At 45.2% G+C, this 17,505-nt stretch overlaps 16 non-coding genes across 16 annotated transcripts; 9 read left to right on the top strand and 7 right to left on the bottom strand.

Annotated features, from left to right (window-relative positions):
- Positions 1-1,000: 1,000 nt before the first annotated feature.
- Positions 1,001-1,073, bottom strand: TRNAR-ACG (transfer RNA arginine (anticodon ACG)). The gene has a single exon. It is a non-coding gene; the product is annotated as a tRNA-Arg (tRNA).
- Positions 1,074-1,787: 714 nt separating this feature from the next.
- LOC147704291 (U6 spliceosomal RNA) lies at positions 1,788-1,894 on the top strand. The gene has a single exon (XR_015298878.1). It is a non-coding gene; the product is annotated as a U6 spliceosomal RNA (small nuclear RNA).
- A 1,010-nt stretch (positions 1,895-2,904) lies between these two features.
- On the bottom strand, positions 2,905-2,977 carry TRNAR-ACG (transfer RNA arginine (anticodon ACG)). The gene has a single exon. It is a non-coding gene; the product is annotated as a tRNA-Arg (tRNA).
- Positions 2,978-3,691: 714 nt separating this feature from the next.
- On the top strand, positions 3,692-3,798 carry LOC147704293 (U6 spliceosomal RNA). The gene has a single exon (XR_015298879.1). It is a non-coding gene; the product is annotated as a U6 spliceosomal RNA (small nuclear RNA).
- A 1,010-nt stretch (positions 3,799-4,808) lies between these two features.
- TRNAR-ACG (transfer RNA arginine (anticodon ACG)) lies at positions 4,809-4,881 on the bottom strand. The gene has a single exon. It is a non-coding gene; the product is annotated as a tRNA-Arg (tRNA).
- A 714-nt stretch (positions 4,882-5,595) lies between these two features.
- On the top strand, positions 5,596-5,702 carry LOC147704295 (U6 spliceosomal RNA). Its single transcript, XR_015298880.1, has one exon. It is a non-coding gene; the product is annotated as a U6 spliceosomal RNA (small nuclear RNA).
- Positions 5,703-6,722: 1,020 nt separating this feature from the next.
- TRNAR-ACG (transfer RNA arginine (anticodon ACG)) lies at positions 6,723-6,795 on the bottom strand. Its single transcript has one exon. It is a non-coding gene; the product is annotated as a tRNA-Arg (tRNA).
- Positions 6,796-7,509: 714 nt separating this feature from the next.
- On the top strand, positions 7,510-7,616 carry LOC147704297 (U6 spliceosomal RNA). Its single transcript, XR_015298881.1, has one exon. It is a non-coding gene; the product is annotated as a U6 spliceosomal RNA (small nuclear RNA).
- A 1,010-nt stretch (positions 7,617-8,626) lies between these two features.
- TRNAR-ACG (transfer RNA arginine (anticodon ACG)) lies at positions 8,627-8,699 on the bottom strand. Its single transcript has one exon. It is a non-coding gene; the product is annotated as a tRNA-Arg (tRNA).
- A 714-nt stretch (positions 8,700-9,413) lies between these two features.
- On the top strand, positions 9,414-9,520 carry LOC147704299 (U6 spliceosomal RNA). Its single transcript, XR_015298882.1, has one exon. It is a non-coding gene; the product is annotated as a U6 spliceosomal RNA (small nuclear RNA).
- A 1,797-nt stretch (positions 9,521-11,317) lies between these two features.
- Positions 11,318-11,424, top strand: LOC147704300 (U6 spliceosomal RNA). The gene has a single exon (XR_015298883.1). It is a non-coding gene; the product is annotated as a U6 spliceosomal RNA (small nuclear RNA).
- Positions 11,425-12,444: 1,020 nt separating this feature from the next.
- TRNAR-ACG (transfer RNA arginine (anticodon ACG)) lies at positions 12,445-12,517 on the bottom strand. The gene has a single exon. It is a non-coding gene; the product is annotated as a tRNA-Arg (tRNA).
- Positions 12,518-13,231: 714 nt separating this feature from the next.
- Positions 13,232-13,338, top strand: LOC147704302 (U6 spliceosomal RNA). Its single transcript, XR_015298884.1, has one exon. It is a non-coding gene; the product is annotated as a U6 spliceosomal RNA (small nuclear RNA).
- Positions 13,339-14,348: 1,010 nt separating this feature from the next.
- TRNAR-ACG (transfer RNA arginine (anticodon ACG)) lies at positions 14,349-14,421 on the bottom strand. Its single transcript has one exon. It is a non-coding gene; the product is annotated as a tRNA-Arg (tRNA).
- A 714-nt stretch (positions 14,422-15,135) lies between these two features.
- On the top strand, positions 15,136-15,242 carry LOC147704304 (U6 spliceosomal RNA). The gene has a single exon (XR_015298885.1). It is a non-coding gene; the product is annotated as a U6 spliceosomal RNA (small nuclear RNA).
- Positions 15,243-17,039: 1,797 nt separating this feature from the next.
- LOC147704305 (U6 spliceosomal RNA) lies at positions 17,040-17,146 on the top strand. The gene has a single exon (XR_015298886.1). It is a non-coding gene; the product is annotated as a U6 spliceosomal RNA (small nuclear RNA).
- The last annotated feature ends 359 nt before the right edge of the window (positions 17,147-17,505 follow it).

Raw genomic sequence — 17,505 nt, forward strand, 5'->3', positions numbered from 1 at the left:
TCTTTTTTGTTTTCAAGACTAATTGAAAAAATAAAGCAGGTCCCAGTGCTGTCCCCGTAATATGTATTTTTCAATTAGTCTCTCCTCAACATTTTTAATGTATTTGCTTTGCAGTAAAGAAGGTGCGCTCTATGTTCAGCTGCATTTAGCAAGGAAGCCTGCAGGACTTCTGGGACTTTTCTTTCTCTTTTTTAGCCTCACTGTCATTATTCTTCACCACCCCCAAATCTATACTGCTGCAGTGTTGTGTTGATTTGTGGGAATCAGGACAAAGAGAAGGGCAGGGCCTATGCAAATGAAGGCCTCAGGGATGTCTGGGAGTGCCTTTTTAGCAGTATTGTTAAAGTCCACCTTGCAACCGGATTGGTCGGGTAAGCTGAAAAACACCATGCCAGATTGGGCACCAGGTCTCTAGGCGCTTGGAGGACATATTGGGTCTACATCCCTCAGTTTCTGAGGTCCAAGAAATGTTCACCCTCTACCCTAATAGAGAGGCCTTGGCCGATCGTGGCCGATCGTGGCTGAGAGGGGAAGAAGGTAGCAGTGCAAGATGCTTATGGTCCTTCTCTAATAATGGACCAACTTTCTCTCTCTCCTTACCTGTGGTTCTGCCTGGCTACTGGGGCTACCAGTTGTAAGCCTGCAGCCCACAGGGAGTTGGTTTGTTCCTCTCACACATGTAAATGGGTAAGCATTCAAGTGCACACACCTGCCTACGTCCACAGACCCTCGCGCACACACACTTTTGTCAACAAGCTTTTTCGCAATTAAGAGTATCAGGGACCCATGTTGAAATACAAAAGCAGCACACCACGTGACGGCCATCACATAGAGTCCAGCAGCAAATGGGAAACGTTTAACTAGCTGTGGTCCTATTACTTGCGCTCTACCGTGGAACAACTGCTGGATGAATCCTGCTGGAGAATATTGAACCTACAACAAGTCTGAGGTAAATAAAAATTCCACAGGAATATAATCAAACAGGGACCTATAACTCTTCCGAGCCAGATAGGAGTCGAACCTACAATCTTCTGATCCGTAGTCAGACGCGTTATCCATTGCGCCACTGGCCCTATGTAGACTTACGCATCCTTTTGTCCTTAAGTGGGCTAGAAAGTGTGTGTATGTGTGTGTGAAGGCACAAGGAAACCCATCTGACCTCCTGGAAGTCTGTTCTGTGAGGTTTTCCCAAGTTTTACAAAGGACTTTAGGAGAAGGAAGCACCTAAAAGCTAGGCGAAATGGTCCTAGATCCAAGGAAATCTTTTAGATCAGGCTCAGTTTCTTAAATAGTTTGCATTAACATAATCAGTTCCAGGTCTGTGTGGGGCTGAGCTTGAGAACTCCTTAGTAAGTAGGCGTTTACAACAATAAGGGGTTTAATATTACAACACAGGTGAACATTCAGACACATTATCATAAGCTCACCTTGTCCAGGGACCCAAGCATGCTGCCTTTCCACTCTCAGAGCCCTTCACCTAACCTACTGTGCAGCTGTTTCACCTTTAATATCACTGTTCCACAGGCAGCGTGACGTCACAATGCTCCTTGTCTGTAGCCCGACCCAGGAGCCTTTGCAAACCTGGTATAATCTACATACTTACGGTGTGTTTAGTCTTGGACCACAAATGCAGTGAAGAATAATGGATTGCTACTCTTCATCCATTTTTGACCATTGGCTCAGATTTGAATGCGTACTGGCCATCTGAGCATCTCTGCCAGGCCACCCTATGTCTAGAGACTGTAGATTTAGAGAGTTTATAAACATTGTCAGTTCATCAATAAAGTGTGCTCGCTTCGGCAGCACATATACTAAAATTGGAACGATACAGAGAAGATTAGCATGGCCCCTGCGCAAGGATGACACGCAAATTCGTGAAGCGTTCCATATTTTTAACAGCTTTCAGGAGAGAAATCTTTTTTGTTTTCAAGACTAATTGAAAAAATAAAGCAGGTCCCAGTGCTGTCCCCGTAATATGTATTTTTCAATTAGTCTCTCCTCAACATTTTTAATGTATTTGCTTTGCAGTAAAGAAGGTGCGCTCTATGTTCAGCTGCATTTAGCAAGGAAGCCTGCAGGACTTCTGGGACTTTTCTTTCTCTTTTTTAGCCTCACTGTCATTATTCTTCACCACCCCCAAATCTATACTGCTGCAGTGTTGTGTTGATTTGTGGGAATCAGGACAAAGAGAAGGGCAGGGCCTATGCAAATGAAGGCCTCAGGGATGTCTGGGAGTGCCTTTTTAGCAGTATTGTTAAAGTCCACCTTGCAACCGGATTGGTCGGGTAAGCTGAAAAACACCATGCCAGATTGGGCACCAGGTCTCTAGGCGCTTGGAGGACATATTGGGTCTACATCCCTCAGTTTCTGAGGTCCAAGAAATGTTCACCCTCTACCCTAATAGAGAGGTCTTGGCCGATCGTGGCTGAGAGGGGAAGAAGGTAGCAGTGCAAGATGCTTATGGTCCTTCTCTAATAATGGACCAACTTTCTCTCTCTCCTTACCTGTGGTTCTGCCTGGCTACTGGGGCTACCAGTTGTAAGCCTGCAGCCCACAGGGAGTTGGTTTGTTCCTCTCACACATGTAAATGGGTAAGCATTCAAGTGCACACACCTGCCTACGTCCACAGACCCTCGCGCACACACACTTTTGTCAACAAGCTTTTTCGCAATTAAGAGTATCAGGGACCCATGTTGAAATACAAAAGCAGCACACCACGTGACGGCCATCACATAGAGTCCAGCAGCAAATGGGAAACGTTTAACTAGCTGTGGTCCTATTACTTGCGCTCTACCGTGGAACAACTGCTGGATGAATCCTGCTGGAGAATATTGAACCTACAACAAGTCTGAGGTAAATAAAAATTCCACAGGAATATAATCAAACAGGGACCTACAACCCTTCCGAGCCAGATAGGAGTCGAACCTACAATCTTCTGATCCGTAGTCAGACGCGTTATCCATTGCGCCACTGGCCCTATGTAGACTTACGCATCCTTTTGTCCTTAAGTGGGCTAGAAAGTGTGTGTATGTGTGTGTGAAGGCACAAGGAAACCCATCTGACCTCCTGGAAGTCTGTTCTGTGAGGTTTTCCCAAGTTTTACAAAGGACTTTAGGAGAAGGAAGCACCTAAAAGCTAGGCGAAATGGTCCTAGATCCAAGGAAATCTTTTAGATCAGGCTCAGTTTCTTAAATAGTTTGCATTAACATAATCAGTTCCAGGTCTGTGTGGGGCTGAGCTTGAGAACTCCTTAGTAAGTAGGCGTTTACAACAATAAGGGGTTTAATATTACAACACAGGTGAACATTCAGACACATTATCATAAGCTCACCTTGTCCAGGGACCCAAGCATGCTGCCTTTCCACTCTCAGAGCCCTTCACCTAACCTACTGTGCAGCTGTTTCACCTTTAATATCACTGTTCCACAGGCAGCGTGACGTCACAATGCTCCTTGTCTGTAGCCCGACCCAGGAGCCTTTGCAAACCTGGTATAATCTACATACTTACGGTGTGTTTAGTCTTGGACCACAAATGCAGTGAAGAATAATGGATTGCTACTCTTCATCCATTTTTGACCATTGGCTCAGATTTGAATGCGTACTGGCCATCTGAGCATCTCTGCCAGGCCACCCTATGTCTAGAGACTGTAGATTTAGAGAGTTTATAAACATTGTCAGTTCATCAATAAAGTGTGCTCGCTTCGGCAGCACATATACTAAAATTGGAACGATACAGAGAAGATTAGCATGGCCCCTGCGCAAGGATGACACGCAAATTCGTGAAGCGTTCCATATTTTTAACAGCTTTCAGGAGAGAAATCTTTTTTGTTTTCAAGACTAATTGAAAAAATAAAGCAGGTCCCAGTGCTGTCCCCGTAATATGTATTTTTCAATTAGTCTCTCCTCAACATTTTTAATGTATTTGCTTTGCAGTAAAGAAGGTGCGCTCTATGTTCAGCTGCATTTAGCAAGGAAGCCTGCAGGACTTCTGGGACTTTTCTTTCTCTTTTTTAGCCTCACTGTCATTATTCTTCACCACCCCCAAATCTATACTGCTGCAGTGTTGTGTTGATTTGTGGGAATCAGGACAAAGAGAAGGGCAGGGCCTATGCAAATGAAGGCCTCAGGGATGTCTGGGAGTGCCTTTTTAGCAGTATTGTTAAAGTCCACCTTGCAACCGGATTGGTCGGGTAAGCTGAAAAACACCATGCCAGATTGGGCACCAGGTCTCTAGGCGCTTGGAGGACATATTGGGTCTACATCCCTCAGTTTCTGAGGTCCAAGAAATGTTCACCCTCTACCCTAATAGAGAGGTCTTGGCCGATCGTGGCTGAGAGGGGAAGAAGGTAGCAGTGCAAGATGCTTATGGTCCTTCTCTAATAATGGACCAACTTTCTCTCTCTCCTTACCTGTGGTTCTGCCTGGCTACTGGGGCTACCAGTTGTAAGCCTGCAGCCCACAGGGAGTTGGTTTGTTCCTCTCACACATGTAAATGGGTAAGCATTCAAGTGCACACACCTGCCTACGTCCACAGACCCTCGCGCACACACACTTTTGTCAACAAGCTTTTTCGCAATTAAGAGTATCAGGGACCCATGTTGAAATACAAAAGCAGCACACCACGTGACGGCCATCACATAGAGTCCAGCAGCAAATGGGAAACGTTTAACTAGCTGTGGTCCTATTACTTGCGCTCTACCGTGGAACAACTGCTGGATGAGTCCTGCTGGAGAATATTGAACCTACAACAAGTCTGAGGTAAATAAAAATTCCACAGGAATATAATCAAACAGGGACCTACAACCCTTCCGAGCCAGATAGGAGTCGAACCTACAATCTTCTGATCCGTAGTCAGACGCGTTATCCATTGCGCCACTGGCCCTATGTAGACTTACGCATCCTTTTGTCCTTAAGTGGGCTAGAAAGTGTGTGTATGTGTGTGTGAAGGCACAAGGGAACCCATCTGACCTCCTGGAAGTCTGTTCTGTGAGGTTTTCCCAAGTTTTACAAAGGACTTTAGGAGAAGGAAGCACCTAAAAGCTAGGCGAAATGGTCCTAGATCCAAGGAAATCTTTTAGATCAGGCTCAGTTTCTTAAATAGTTTGCATTAACATAATCAGTTCCAGGTCTGTGTGGGGCTGAGCTTGAGAACTCCTTAGTAAGTAGGCGTTTACAACAATAAGGGGTTTAATATTACAACACAGGTGAACATTCAGACACATTATCATAAGCTCACCTTGTCCAGGGACCCAAGCATGCTGCCTTTCCACTCTCAGAGCCCTTCACCTAACCTACTGTGCAGCTGTTTCACCTTTAATATCACTGTTCCACAGGCAGCGTGACGTCACAATGCTCCTTGTCTGTAGCCCGACCCAGGAGCCTTTGCAAACCTGGTATAATCTACATACTTACGGTGTGTTTAGTCTTGGACCACAAATGCAGTGAAGAATAATGGATTGCTACTCTTCATACATTTTTGACCATTGGCTCAGATTTGAATGCGTACTGGGCATCTGAGCATCTCTGCCAGGCCACCCTATGTCTAGAGACTGTAGATTTAGAGAGTTTATAAACATTGTCAGTTCATCAATAAAGTGTGCTCGCTTCGGCAGCACATATACTAAAATTGGAACGATACAGAGAAGATTAGCATGGCCCCTGCGCAAGGATGACACGCAAATTCGTGAAGCGTTCCATATTTTTAACAGCTTTCAGGAGAGAAATCTTTTTTGTTTTCAAGACTAATTGAAAAAATAAAGCAGGTCCCAGTGCTGTCCCCGTAATATGTATTTTTCAATTAGTCTCTCCTCAACATTTTTAATGTATTTGCTTTGCAGTAAAGAAGGTGCGCTCTATGTTCAGCTGCATTTAGCAAGGAAGCCTGCAGGACTTCTGGGACTTTTCTTTCTCTTTTTTAGCCTCACTGTCATTATTCTTCACCACCCCCAAATCTATACTGCTGCAGTGTTGTGTTGATTTGTGGGAATCAGGACAAAGAGAAGGGCAGGGCCTATGCAAATGAAGGCCTCAGGGATGTCTGGGAGTGCCTTTTTAGCAGTATTGTTAAAGTCCACCTTGCAACCGGATTGGTCGGGTAAGCTGAAAAACACCATGCCAGATTGGGCACCAGGTCTCTAGGCGCTTGGAGGACATATTGGGTCTACATCCCTCAGTTTCTGAGGTCCAAGAAATGTTCACCCTCTACCCTAATAGAGAGGCCTTGGCCGATCGTGGCCGATCGTGGCTGAGAGGGGAAGAAGGTAGCAGTGCAAGATGCTTATGGTCCTTCTCTAATAATGGACCAACTTTCTCTCTCTCCTTACCTGTGGTTCTGCCTGGCTACTGGGGCTACCAGTTGTAAGCCTGCAGCCCACAGGGAGTTGGTTTGTTCCTCTCACACATGTAAATGGGTAAGCATTCAAGTGCACACACCTGCCTACGTCCACAGACCCTCGCGCACACACACTTTTGTCAACAAGCTTTTTCGCAATTAAGAGTATCAGGGACCCATGTTGAAATACAAAAGCAGCACACCACGTGACGGCCATCACATAGAGTCCAGCAGCAAATGGGAAACGTTTAACTAGCTGTGGTCCTATTACTTGCGCTCTACCGTGGAACAACTGCTGGATGAATCCTGCTGGAGAATATTGAACCTACAACAAGTCTGAGGTAAATAAAAATTCCACAGGAATATAATCAAACAGGGACCTACAACCCTTCCGAGCCAGATAGGAGTCGAACCTACAATCTTCTGATCCGTAGTCAGACGCGTTATCCATTGCGCCACTGGCCCTATGTAGACTTACGCATCCTTTTGTCCTTAAGTGGGCTAGAAAGTGTGTGTATGTGTGTGTGAAGGCACAAGGAAACCCATCTGACCTCCTGGAAGTCTGTTCTGTGAGGTTTTCCCAAGTTTTACAAAGGACTTTAGGAGAAGGAAGCACCTAAAAGCTAGGCGAAATGGTCCTAGATCCAAGGAAATCTTTTAGATCAGGCTCAGTTTCTTAAATAGTTTGCATTAACATAATCAGTTCCAGGTCTGTGTGGGGCTGAGCTTGAGAACTCCTTAGTAAGTAGGCGTTTACAACAATAAGGGGTTTAATATTACAACACAGGTGAACATTCAGACACATTATCATAAGCTCACCTTGTCCAGGGACCCAAGCATGCTGCCTTTCCACTCTCAGAGCCCTTCACCTAACCTACTGTGCAGCTGTTTCACCTTTAATATCACTGTTCCACAGGCAGCGTGACGTCACAATGCTCCTTGTCTGTAGCCCGACCCAGGAGCCTTTGCAAACCTGGTATAATCTACATACTTACGGTGTGTTTAGTCTTGGACCACAAATGCAGTGAAGAATAATGGATTGCTACTCTTCATCCATTTTTGACCATTGGCTCAGATTTGAATGCGTACTGGCCATCTGAGCATCTCTGCCAGGCCACCCTATGTCTAGAGACTGTAGATTTAGAGAGTTTATAAACATTGTCAGTTCATCAATAAAGTGTGCTCGCTTCGGCAGCACATATACTAAAATTGGAACGATACAGAGAAGATTAGCATGGCCCCTGCGCAAGGATGACACGCAAATTCGTGAAGCGTTCCATATTTTTAACAGCTTTCAGGAGAGAAATCTTTTTTGTTTTCAAGACTAATTGAAAAAATAAAGCAGGTCCCAGTGCTGTCCCCGTAATATGTATTTTTCAATTAGTCTCTCCTCAACATTTTTAATGTATTTGCTTTGCAGTAAAGAAGGTGCGCTCTATGTTCAGCTGCATTTAGCAAGGAAGCCTGCAGGACTTCTGGGACTTTTCTTTCTCTTTTTTAGCCTCACTGTCATTATTCTTCACCACCCCCAAATCTATACTGCTGCAGTGTTGTGTTGATTTGTGGGAAGCAGGACAAAGAGAAGGGCAGGGCCTATGCAAATGAAGGCCTCAGGGATGTCTGGGAGTGCCTTTTTAGCAGTATTGTTAAAGTCCACCTTGCAACCGGATTGGTCGGGTAAGCTGAAAAACACCATGCCAGATTGGGCACCAGGTGTCTAGGCGCTTGGAGGACATATTGGGTCTACATCCCTCAGTTTCTGAGGTCCAAGAAATGTTCACCCTCTACCCTAATAGAGAGGTCTTGGCCGATCGTGGCTGAGAGGGGAAGAAGGTAGCAGTGCAAGATGCTTATGGTCCTTCTCTAATAATGGACCAACTTTCTCTCTCTCCTTACCTGTGGTTCTGCCTGGCTACTGGGGCTACCAGTTGTAAGCCTGCAGCCCACAGGGAGTTGGTTTGTTCCTCTCACACATGTAAATGGGTAAGCATTCAAGTGCACACACCTGCCTACGTCCACAGACCCTCGCGCACACACACTTTTGTCAACAAGCTTTTTCGCAATTAAGAGTATCAGGGACCCATGTTGAAATACAAAAGCAGCACACCACGTGACGGCCATCACATAGAGTCCAGCAGCAAATGGGAAACGTTTAACTAGCTGTGGTCCTATTACTTGCGCTCTACCGTGGAACAACTGCTGGATGAGTCCTGCTGGAGAATATTGAACCTACAACAAGTCTGAGGTAAATAAAAATTCCACAGGAATATAATCAAACAGGGACCTACAACCCTTCCGAGCCAGATAGGAGTCGAACCTACAATCTTCTGATCCGTAGTCAGACGCGTTATCCATTGCGCCACTGGCCCTATGTAGACTTACGCATCCTTTTGTCCTTAAGTGGGCTAGAAAGTGTGTGTATGTGTGTGTGAAGGCACAAGGGAACCCATCTGACCTCCTGGAAGTCTGTTCTGTGAGGTTTTCCCAAGTTTTACAAAGGACTTTAGGAGAAGGAAGCACCTAAAAGCTAGGCGAAATGGTCCTAGATCCAAGGAAATCTTTTAGATCAGGCTCAGTTTCTTAAATAGTTTGCATTAACATAATCAGTTCCAGGTCTGTGTGGGGCTGAGCTTGAGAACTCCTTAGTAAGTAGGCGTTTACAACAATAAGGGGTTTAATATTACAACACAGGTGAACATTCAGACACATTATCATAAGCTCACCTTGTCCAGGGACCCAAGCATGCTGCCTTTCCACTCTCAGAGCCCTTCACCTAACCTACTGTGCAGCTGTTTCACCTTTAATATCACTGTTCCACAGGCAGCGTGACGTCACAATGCTCCTTGTCTGTAGCCCGACCCAGGAGCCTTTGCAAACCTGGTATAATCTACATACTTACGGTGTGTTTAGTCTTGGACCACAAATGCAGTGAAGAATAATGGATTGCTACTCTTCATCCATTTTTGACCATTGGCTCAGATTTGAATGCGTACTGGGCATCTGAGCATCTCTGCCAGGCCACCCTATGTCTAGAGACTGTAGATTTAGAGAGTTTATAAACATTGTCAGTTCATCAATAAAGTGTGCTCGCTTCGGCAGCACATATACTAAAATTGGAACGATACAGAGAAGATTAGCATGGCCCCTGCGCAAGGATGACACGCAAATTCGTGAAGCGTTCCATATTTTTAACAGCTTTCAGGAGAGAAATCTTTTTTGTTTTCAAGACTAATTGAAAAAATAAAGCAGGTCCCAGTGCTGTCCCCGTAATATGTATTTTTCAATTAGTCTCTCCTCAACATTTTTAATGTATTTGCTTTGCAGTAAAGAAGGTGCGCTCTATGTTCAGCTGCATTTAGCAAGGAAGCCTGCAGGACTTCTGGGACTTTTCTTTCTCTTTTTTAGCCTCACTGTCATTATTCTTCACCACCCCCAAATCTATACTGCTGCAGTGTTGTGTTGATTTGTGGGAAGCAGGACAAAGAGAAGGGCAGGGCCTATGCAAATGAAGGCCTCAGGGATGTCTGGGAGTGCCTTTTTAGCAGTATTGTTAAAGTCCACCTTGCAACCGGATTGGTCGGGTAAGCTGAAAAACACCATGCCAGATTGGGCACCAGGTGTCTAGGCGCTTGGAGGACATATTGGGTCTACATCCCTCAGTTTCTGAGGTCCAAGAAATGTTCACCCTCTACCCTAATAGAGAGGTCTTGGCCGATCGTGGCTGAGAGGGGAAGAAGGTAGCAGTGCAAGATGCTTATGGTCCTTCTCTAATAATGGACCAACTTTCTCTCTCTCCTTACCTGTGGTTCTGCCTGGCTACTGGGGCTACCAGTTGTAAGCCTGCAGCCCACAGGGAGTTGGTTTGTTCCTCTCACACATGTAAATGGGTAAGCATTCAAGTGCACACACCTGCCTACGTCCACAGACCCTCGCGCACACACACTTTTGTCAACAAGCTTTTTCGCAATTAAGAGTATCAGGGACCCATGTTGAAATACAAAAGCAGCACACCACGTGACGGCCATCACATAGAGTCCAGCAGCAAATGGGAAACGTTTAACTAGCTGTGGTCCTATTACTTGCGCTCTACCGTGGAACAACTGCTGGATGAGTCCTGCTGGAGAATATTGAACCTACAACAAGTCTGAGGTAAATAAAAATTCCACAGGAATATAATCAAACAGGGACCTACAACCCTTCCGAGCCAGTTAGGAGTCGAACCTACAATCTTCTGATCCGTAGTCAGACGCGTTATCCATTGCGCCACTGGCCCTATGTAGACTTACGCATCCTTTTGTCCTTAAGTGGGCTAGAAAGTGTGTGTATGTGTGTGTGAAGGCACAAGGGAACCCATCTGACCTCCTGGAAGTCTGTTCTGTGAGGTTTTCCCAAGTTTTACAAAGGACTTTAGGAGAAGGAAGCACCTAAAAGCTAGGCGAAATGGTCCTAGATCCAAGGAAATCTTTTAGATCAGGCTCAGTTTCTTAAATAGTTTGCATTAACATAATCAGTTCCAGGTCTGTGTGGGGCTGAGCTTGAGAACTCCTTAGTAAGTAGGCGTTTACAACAATAAGGGGTTTAATATTACAACACAGGTGAACATTCAGACACATTATCATAAGCTCACCTTGTCCAGGGACCCAAGCATGCTGCCTTTCCACTCTCAGAGCCCTTCACCTAACCTACTGTGCAGCTGTTTCACCTTTAATATCACTGTTCCACAGGCAGCGTGACGTCACAATGCTCCTTGTCTGTAGCCCGACCCAGGAGCCTTTGCAAACCTGGTATAATCTACATACTTACGGTGTGTTTAGTCTTGGACCACAAATGCAGTGAAGAATAATGGATTGCTACTCTTCATACATTTTTGACCATTGGCTCAGATTTGAATGCGTACTGGGCATCTGAGCATCTCTGCCAGGCCACCCTATGTCTAGAGACTGTAGATTTAGAGAGTTTATAAACATTGTCAGTTCATCAATAAAGTGTGCTCGCTTCGGCAGCACATATACTAAAATTGGAACGATACAGAGAAGATTAGCATGGCCCCTGCGCAAGGATGACACGCAAATTCGTGAAGCGTTCCATATTTTTAACAGCTTTCAGGAGAGAAATCTTTTTTGTTTTCAAGACTAATTGAAAAAATAAAGCAGGTCCCAGTGCTGTCCCCGTAATATGTATTTTTCAATTAGTCTCTCCTCAACATTTTTAATGTATTTGCTTTGCAGTAAAGAAGGTGCGCTCTATGTTCAGCTGCATTTAGCAAGGAAGCCTGCAGGACTTCTGGGACTTTTCTTTCTCTTTTTTAGCCTCACTGTCATTATTCTTCACCACCCCCAAATCTATACTGCTGCAGTGTTGTGTTGATTTGTGGGAATCAGGACAAAGAGAAGGGCAGGGCCTATGCAAATGAAGGCCTCAGGGATGTCTGGGAGTGCCTTTTTAGCAGTATTGTTAAAGTCCACCTTGCAACCGGATTGGTCGGGTAAGCTGAAAAACACCATGCCAGATTGGGCACCAGGTCTCTAGGCGCTTGGAGGACATATTGGGTCTACATCCCTCAGTTTCTGAGGTCCAAGAAATGTTCACCCTCTACCCTAATAGAGAGGCCTTGGCCGATCGTGGCCGATCGTGGCTGAGAGGGGAAGAAGGTAGCAGTGCAAGATGCTTATGGTCCTTCTCTAATAATGGACCAACTTTCTCTCTCTCCTTACCTGTGGTTCTGCCTGGCTACTGGGGCTACCAGTTGTAAGCCTGCAGCCCACAGGGAGTTGGTTTGTTCCTCTCACACATGTAAATGGGTAAGCATTCAAGTGCACACACCTGCCTACGTCCACAGACCCTCGCGCACACACACTTTTGTCAACAAGCTTTTTCGCAATTAAGAGTATCAGGGACCCATGTTGAAATACAAAAGCAGCACACCACGTGACGGCCATCACATAGAGTCCAGCAGCAAATGGGAAACGTTTAACTAGCTGTGGTCCTATTACTTGCGCTCTACCGTGGAACAACTGCTGGATGAATCCTGCTGGAGAATATTGAACCTACAACAAGTCTGAGGTAAATAAAAATTCCACAGGAATATAATCAAACAGGGACCTACAACCCTTCCGAGCCAGATAGGAGTCGAACCTACAATCTTCTGATCCGTAGTCAGACGCGTTATCCATTGCGCCACTGGCCCTATGTAGACTTACGCATCCTTTTGTCCTTAAGTGGGCTAGAAAGTGTGTGTATGTGTGTGTGAAGGCACAAGGAAACCCATCTGACCTCCTGGAAGTCTGTTCTGTGAGGTTTTCCCAAGTTTTACAAAGGACTTTAGGAGAAGGAAGCACCTAAAAGCTAGGCGAAATGGTCCTAGATCCAAGGAAATCTTTTAGATCAGGCTCAGTTTCTTAAATAGTTTGCATTAACATAATCAGTTCCAGGTCTGTGTGGGGCTGAGCTTGAGAACTCCTTAGTAAGTAGGCGTTTACAACAATAAGGGGTTTAATATTACAACACAGGTGAACATTCAGACACATTATCATAAGCTCACCTTGTCCAGGGACCCAAGCATGCTGCCTTTCCACTCTCAGAGCCCTTCACCTAACCTACTGTGCAGCTGTTTCACCTTTAATATCACTGTTCCACAGGCAGCGTGACGTCACAATGCTCCTTGTCTGTAGCCCGACCCAGGAGCCTTTGCAAACCTGGTATAATCTACATACTTACGGTGTGTTTAGTCTTGGACCACAAATGCAGTGAAGAATAATGGATTGCTACTCTTCATCCATTTTTGACCATTGGCTCAGATTTGAATGCGTACTGGCCATCTGAGCATCTCTGCCAGGCCACCCTATGTCTAGAGACTGTAGATTTAGAGAGTTTATAAACATTGTCAGTTCATCAATAAAGTGTGCTCGCTTCGGCAGCACATATACTAAAATTGGAACGATACAGAGAAGATTAGCATGGCCCCTGCGCAAGGATGACACGCAAATTCGTGAAGCGTTCCATATTTTTAACAGCTTTCAGGAGAGAAATCTTTTTTGTTTTCAAGACTAATTGAAAAAATAAAGCAGGTCCCAGTGCTGTCCCCGTAATATGTATTTTTCAATTAGTCTCTCCTCAACATTTTTAATGTATTTGCTTTGCAGTAAAGAAGGTGCGCTCTATGTTCAGCTGCATTTAGCAAGGAAGCCTGCAGGACTTCTGGGACTTTTCTTTCTCTTTTTTAGCCTCACTGTCATTATTCTTCACCACCCCCAAATCTATACTGCTGCAGTGTTGTGTTGATTTGTGGGAAGCAGGACAAAGAGAAGGGCAGGGCCTATGCAAATGAAGGCCTCAGGGATGTCTGGGAGTGCCTTTTTAGCAGTATTGTTAAAGTCCACCTTGCAACCGGATTGGTCGGGTAAGCTGAAAAACACCATGCCAGATTGGGCACCAGGTGTCTAGGCGCTTGGAGGACATATTGGGTCTACATCCCTCAGTTTCTGAGGTCCAAGAAATGTTCACCCTCTACCCTAATAGAGAGGTCTTGGCCGATCGTGGCTGAGAGGGGAAGAAGGTAGCAGTGCAAGATGCTTATGGTCCTTCTCTAATAATGGACCAACTTTCTCTCTCTCCTTACCTGTGGTTCTGCCTGGCTACTGGGGCTACCAGTTGTAAGCCTGCAGCCCACAGGGAGTTGGTTTGTTCCTCTCACACATGTAAATGGGTAAGCATTCAAGTGCACACACCTGCCTACGTCCACAGACCCTCGCGCACACACACTTTTGTCAACAAGCTTTTTCGCAATTAAGAGTATCAGGGACCCATGTTGAAATACAAAAGCAGCACACCACGTGACGGCCATCACATAGAGTCCAGCAGCAAATGGGAAACGTTTAACTAGCTGTGGTCCTATTACTTGCGCTCTACCGTGGAACAACTGCTGGATGAGTCCTGCTGGAGAATATTGAACCTACAACAAGTCTGAGGTAAATAAAAATTCCACAGGAATATAATCAAACAGGGACCTACAACCCTTCCGAGCCAGATAGGAGTCGAACCTACAATCTTCTGATCCGTAGTCAGACGCGTTATCCATTGCGCCACTGGCCCTATGTAGACTTACGCATCCTTTTGTCCTTAAGTGGGCTAGAAAGTGTGTGTATGTGTGTGTGAAGGCACAAGGGAACCCATCTGACCTCCTGGAAGTCTGTTCTGTGAGGTTTTCCCAAGTTTTACAAAGGACTTTAGGAGAAGGAAGCACCTAAAAGCTAGGCGAAATGGTCCTAGATCCAAGGAAATCTTTTAGATCAGGCTCAGTTTCTTAAATAGTTTGCATTAACATAATCAGTTCCAGGTCTGTGTGGGGCTGAGCTTGAGAACTCCTTAGTAAGTAGGCGTTTACAACAATAAGGGGTTTAATATTACAACACAGGTGAACATTCAGACACATTATCATAAGCTCACCTTGTCCAGGGACCCAAGCATGCTGCCTTTCCACTCTCAGAGCCCTTCACCTAACCTACTGTGCAGCTGTTTCACCTTTAATATCACTGTTCCACAGGCAGCGTGACGTCACAATGCTCCTTGTCTGTAGCCCGACCCAGGAGCCTTTGCAAACCTGGTATAATCTACATACTTACGGTGTGTTTAGTCTTGGACCACAAATGCAGTGAAGAATAATGGATTGCTACTCTTCATCCATTTTTGACCATTGGCTCAGATTTGAATGCGTACTGGGCATCTGAGCATCTCTGCCAGGCCACCCTATGTCTAGAGACTGTAGATTTAGAGAGTTTATAAACATTGTCAGTTCATCAATAAAGTGTGCTCGCTTCGGCAGCACATATACTAAAATTGGAACGATACAGAGAAGATTAGCATGGCCCCTGCGCAAGGATGACACGCAAATTCGTGAAGCGTTCCATATTTTTAACAGCTTTCAGGAGAGAAATCTTTTTTGTTTTCAAGACTAATTGAAAAAATAAAGCAGGTCCCAGTGCTGTCCCCGTAATATGTATTTTTCAATTAGTCTCTCCTCAACATTTTTAATGTATTTGCTTTGCAGTAAAGAAGGTGCGCTCTATGTTCAGCTGCATTTAGCAAGGAAGCCTGCAGGACTTCTGGGACTTTTCTTTCTCTTTTTTAGCCTCACTGTCATTATTCTTCACCACCCCCAAATCTATACTGCTGCAGTGTTGTGTTGATTTGTGGGAAGCAGGACAAAGAGAAGGGCAGGGCCTATGCAAATGAAGGCCTCAGGGATGTCTGGGAGTGCCTTTTTAGCAGTATTGTTAAAGTCCACCTTGCAACCGGATTGGTCGGGTAAGCTGAAAAACACCATGCCAGATTGGGCACCAGGTGTCTAGGCGCTTGGAGGACATATTGGGTCTACATCCCTCAGTTTCTGAGGTCCAAGAAATGTTCACCCTCTACCCTAATAGAGAGGTCTTGGCCGATCGTGGCTGAGAGGGGAAGAAGGTAGCAGTGCAAGATGCTTATGGTCCTTCTCTAATAATGGACCAACTTTCTCTCTCTCCTTACCTGTGGTTCTGCCTGGCTACTGGGGCTACCAGTTGTAAGCCTGCAGCCCACAGGGAGTTGGTTTGTTCCTCTCACACATGTAAATGGGTAAGCATTCAAGTGCACACACCTGCCTACGTCCACAGACCCTCGCGCACACACACTTTTGTCAACAAGCTTTTTCGCAATTAAGAGTATCAGGGACCCATGTTGAAATACAAAAGCAGCACACCACGTGACGGCCATCACATAGAGTCCAGCAGCAAATGGGAAACGTTTAACTAGCTGTGGTCCTATTACTTGCGCTCTACCGTGGAACAACTGCTGGATGAGTCCTGCTGGAGAATATTGAACCTACAACAAGTCTGAGGTAAATAAAAATTCCACAGGAATATAATCAAACAGGGACCTACAACCCTTCCGAGCCAGTTAGGAGTCGAACCTACAATCTTCTGATCCGTAGTCAGACGCGTTATCCATTGCGCCACTGGCCCTATGTAGACTTACGCATCCTTTTGTCCTTAAGTGGGCTAGAAAGTGTGTGTATGTGTGTGTGAAGGCACAAGGGAACCCATCTGACCTCCTGGAAGTCTGTTCTGTGAGGTTTTCCCAAGTTTTACAAAGGACTTTAGGAGAAGGAAGCACCTAAAAGCTAGGCGAAATGGTCCTAGATCCAAGGAAATCTTTTAGATCAGGCTCAGTTTCTTAAATAGTTTGCATTAACATAATCAGTTCCAGGTCTGTGTGGGGCTGAGCTTGAGAACTCCTTAGTAAGTAGGCGTTTACAACAATAAGGGGTTTAATATTACAACACAGGTGAACATTCAGACACATTATCATAAGCTCACCTTGTCCAGGGACCCAAGCATGCTGCCTTTCCACTCTCAGAGCCCTTCACCTAACCTACTGTGCAGCTGTTTCACCTTTAATATCACTGTTCCACAGGCAGCGTGACGTCACAATGCTCCTTGTCTGTAGCCCGACCCAGGAGCCTTTGCAAACCTGGTATAATCTACATACTTACGGTGTGTTTAGTCTTGGACCACAAATGCAGTGAAGAATAATGGATTGCTACTCTTCATACATTTTTGACCATTGGCTCAGATTTGAATGCGTACTGGGCATCTGAGCATCTCTGCCAGGCCACCCTATGTCTAGAGACTGTAGATTTAGAGAGTTTATAAACATTGTCAGTTCATCAATAAAGTGTGCTCGCTTCGGCAGCACATATACTAAAATTGGAACGATACAGAGAAGATTAGCATGGCCCCTGCGCAAGGATGACACGCAAATTCGTGAAGCGTTCCATATTTTTAACAGCTTTCAGGAGAGAAATCTTTTTTGTTTTCAAGACTAATTGAAAAAATAAAGCAGGTCCCAGTGCTGTCCCCGTAATATGTATTTTTCAATTAGTCTCTCCTCAACATTTTTAATGTATTTGCTTTGCAGTAAAGAAGGTGCGCTCTATGTTCAGCTGCATTTAGCAAGGAAGCCTGCAGGACTTCTGGGACTTTTCTTTCTCTTTTTTAGCCTCACTGTCATTATTCTTCACCACCCCCAAATCTATACTGCTGCAGTGTTGTGTTGATTTGTGGGAATCAGGACAAAGAGAAGGGCAGGGCCTATGCAAATGAAGGCCTCAGGGATGTCTGGGAGTGCCTTTTTAGCAGTATT

Source organism: Lissotriton vulgaris, chromosome 7 (assembly GCF_964263255.1).
Source record: "Lissotriton vulgaris chromosome 7, aLisVul1.2, whole genome shotgun sequence".
Lineage (NCBI taxonomy): Eukaryota > Metazoa > Chordata > Amphibia > Caudata > Salamandridae > Lissotriton > Lissotriton vulgaris.